Genomic DNA, 3,968 nt, shown 5'->3' on the forward strand with positions numbered 1-3,968 from the left:
TGGGACTCAAGCAGGTGAAGTTCAAATGTTAGGCAAGTGTCCTGGATTGGTCACTCCCCATTTTCATCAGCCACAAAAGGACGAATAATGTTTTCCCTGCCTACTTCCTAGGGTTGTTGGGAAAATTATGGATTGGAAAACACCTTGAGGGTAGAACCATGTATAAATACACAGCTGTGATCTTAGAGTCATCACAGGCATCACCATACAAGCAGTACAACAGAGCATCGTGACATTCTGTAGCCGTGGAAACTGCGGGCTCTGGAGACAGGATTGTTTTCCCCCATATAATATCCACCATGTGGAGGGAGGGGGCTGATTCTGCTTTTTCTTCCCTTGCCTAATTCTTGGGGTTGCCAGGGCACCATCCAAACACTGTGTAACCCCCTTGCTGGTCTCTGAAACCAAGAGATTGAGATTCGCTATAGAGAGTAAGGAGTAGGGGCTCCTGGGTGGCTCAGTGAGTTAAGCCTCTGCCTTCAGCTCATGTCATGATCTCAAGGTCCTGGGATTGGGCTCACTGCTGGCCAGGGAGCCTGCTTCCCCCTCTCTCTGCCTGCCTCTCTGCCTTCTTGTGATCTGTCTGTCAAATAAATAAATTTTTTTAAAGATTTTATTTATTTGTCAGAGAGAGAGGGAGAGCACACAAGCAGGCAGAGGCAGAGAGAGAAGCAGGCTCCCTGCCGAGCAAGGAGCCCGATGCGGGACTCGATCCCAGGACCTTGGGATCATGACCTGAGCCGAAGGCAGTGGCTTAACCAACTGAGACACATAGGTGTCCTGAAATAAATACATAAAATCTTAAAAAAAAAAAAAAAAGTAAGGAGTAAAGTTTTAGGATTTTTGTCTAAACCACACAGTCAGTTCAGGCAGAATGAGACATTGGACAAACTAATTTTTGCTAAGGTCCTTCTCTGAGCGGGTCCTTGGCCTGGCCCTCTTTTGGGTATCAGGTTTCTGAGCCTCTTCCTCTCTCTGCTCTTGCTACTTCAGCACAGAATCTTACTGTTTCTTGGCCCAAGTCTGCTGCAGGACTCATGGAGGAGAGTGAAGAAACAAAGCCATCTTTGAAATCAATTATAAAGACCAAAACAATGATGTAAGAGAGCTTCTGTGAGTAAAATGATGTAACACCTCCAAGCTACGTTCATAGAACAAGTCACTAACCAGTACATCCCTGTCTTTGAACCACAGCGTCCTAAAATAGTATTTGCTGTAATTTCCTGAGTAGCTGGTATAAATGGAAAGAGTGTTAGAGTAGTGAGTGAGCTGTGTTGGGTGGTAACTAACTCCCCTTTGATGGTAGTTTTCTTTTTCTTTTTTAGGATGTCGTTTATTTTTTTTATTTGACACAGAGAGAACACAAGCAGGGGGAGCATCAGAGTGAGAGGGAGAAGCAGGCTCCCTGAGAAGCCGGAAGCCCAACACTGGGGCTTGGTGTGGGGAGTCTCGGCTCATGACCTGAGCCAAAGGAGTCTGCCAGGAATCTCTCTCTGCTCCCCAGCCCCTCCGTTCAGAATCCTCCTATGATTTCCGCCATGTCCCCCCTCCCCCGCCCCAGCCCCACTCTTCTGATGGGGGCTGGTCTGCCATGCAGAATCCCAGAGTCCAAGGGCTGTGTCTTTCAACCATTCCTCTGTCCCTGGCACTCACTGAACACAGTGCTCTGCACACAGTAGGCTGTGTTAGTCTGCTTGGGCTTCTGTAACAAAAACACTGAAGACTGGGTGGCCTATAAGCAACAGAAATTTATTTCCCACAGTATAGGGGGCCGGGAAGTGCAAGACCAAGGTGCCAATGGATTCGGTGTCTGGTGAGAGCGCACCTCCTGGTTTGCAGACAGCCATTTTCTTTCTGTGTCCTCTTAGGATGGACGGGGCTGAGGGATTTCTCTTCAGGTCTCATTTGTAAGGGCAAGGATCCTATTCATAGGACTTCCACCCAGGTAACCTATTCACCTTACAAAGGCCTCACCTCCTCCTACTATCACCTTGGGGGTGAGGTTTTAATGTATGAGTTCTGGAGGGACACATTTGGTCTAGAGCACAGGTGCTCTGAAAGAAATGAATGAATTAATAAAACCGTCCAGTATCGCCACAGATATATACAGATGAAAAGAATATCTGGTGTGATCCGGAGAGTTCACTCATTAAAAATTCAGTAAAAGAGGCAAAGGTATGTAAAAGTAGAAGAATGTGTACTGCAGTACCTTTTAATGGCAGAACGCCAGAAAGAATCCAAATGCCCAACAAGTGAGAGAACAGAGGGACCAATTCCAGTATATTCTTAAAGGGAAGGTACCACACGGCCGTGAAAAGTAATGAACTAGAACTCTATGCATCAGCTTGGATAAATCTCAGAAATTAGAGCATTGAGTAAAAAAGCCAAAAAGCTGGCTGCAAGATAATAAATAAGCTAATTGCAAAAGGACACATACATAATACTAGTTAATAAAATTCAGAACTATGGAAAACAATTCAGTATATTTTTATGAGCACCTACATGTACAGTAAAAGCAGAGAAACTGTGAATACCAAGTTCAGGAGAGAGTTTATGGCTGTGGGGGGAGAAAGGGGGCAGCAAAGATCCCAGAGCACTTTCATTGTGTCTTTAATGTTCTACTTCTGATGCCGTTTGGTGGATACGTAGAAGTTTTATTGTTTTTTTGGATTTTCTATTGTATGCCTGAAATATTTTATTTTATTTTTTATTTTTATTATTTTTTAAGATTTTATTTATTTATTTGATGGAGAGATCACAAGTAGGTGAGGAGGCAGGCAGGGGGTGGGGGGAAGGAGCAGGCTCCCTGCCGAGCAGAGAGGCCCATGCGGGGCTCGATCCCAGGACCCTGAGATCATGACCTGAGCTGAAGGCAGAGCCTTAACCCACTGAGTCACCTAGGTGCCCCTGTATGCCTGAAATATTTTATTAAAGAAAAAAAACCCAAGCTAGCTGTTGAGAGTGAAGGCCTAATTCCTATCTCCATTCAGATATTCGCTATGTGTCTCGAACAAGGGATTTAATCTCTGAGCTTCGGTTTCCTCAACATTACAATAGGGATAATAAATCTTGGAAGAATTAAGTGACATCATGGGTGTAAATTGCTTAAAGCAGTGGAAGTATTCAACAAATGGTAACTATTCATAAGTAATTATCAACAGCAGTTAGTGTCAAATTATTTGAAAACTGGAGACATCCAAGTAGATCAGCCATTTTAAAAAAGATTTTATTGTTGAGTAATCTCTACACCCAACATGGGGCTTGAACTTAAAACCCTGAGATCAAGAGTCACATGCTGCACCAACTGAGCCAGCCATGTACATCCAAGATCAACCACTTCTAACCTATCTTCACAGATGACACCCTAAGACTTGAGAGGTTGGGAAGTTGTCTGAGGTCATGGGGGGCATGGGAGGCAGCATTGAGGATGGGAGGTGTGCAGAGGACCCCCCTCTGGGTAAGGTGCTGAGCAGGTGTCTGTTCCAAAATGCTTCCCTCAAAACCTCACTTCCTTCTAGGGAACCAACAATGGTCACATGGGGACCTACTAAAACAGTAGGACCTACTAAAACAGGTAACTGGACAGGTTCTAATGTGGCTTCCTAATCCCAAGGCCTATTTATGTCACCATGAAAGAGATGGAGAAGAATAATGTCACAAGGGCATCCCTTTCTATTTTATATAACTATATTTTTTAATATTTTAATTATTTATTTGTCACAGAGATATCACAAGTAGGCAGAGAGGCAGGCAGAAAGAAAGGGGGAAGCAGGCTCCCCACTGAGCAGAGAGCCTGATTCGGGGCTCCACTCCAGGATCCTGAGATCATGACCCAAGCCAAAGGCAGAGGCCCAACCCACTGAGCCACCCAGTTGCCCCCTATTTTGTATTTTTTTAGTAAAAATCTGATGCCTAACACACAGAGGCATATATCTTCACAAAAATACACAAATTCAAATGCAGTTTGT

The 3,968-nt window shown here is 44.5% G+C and overlaps 1 long non-coding RNA gene across 1 annotated transcript; it reads left to right on the plus strand.

Moving 5' to 3' along the window:
- The first annotated feature begins 287 nt into the window (after positions 1–287).
- LOC309857579 lies at positions 288–1,853 on the plus strand. The gene is made up of 3 exons (XR_014307788.1): positions 288–431; positions 994–1,099; positions 1,326–1,853. It is a non-coding gene; the product is annotated as an uncharacterized lncRNA (long non-coding RNA).
- The last annotated feature ends 2,115 nt before the right edge of the window (positions 1,854–3,968 follow it).

Source organism: Mustela nivalis (assembly GCF_964662115.1).
Source record: "Mustela nivalis genome assembly, contig: HAP1_SCAFFOLD_921, whole genome shotgun sequence".
NCBI classification, from domain to species: Eukaryota; Metazoa; Chordata; class Mammalia; order Carnivora; family Mustelidae; genus Mustela; species Mustela nivalis.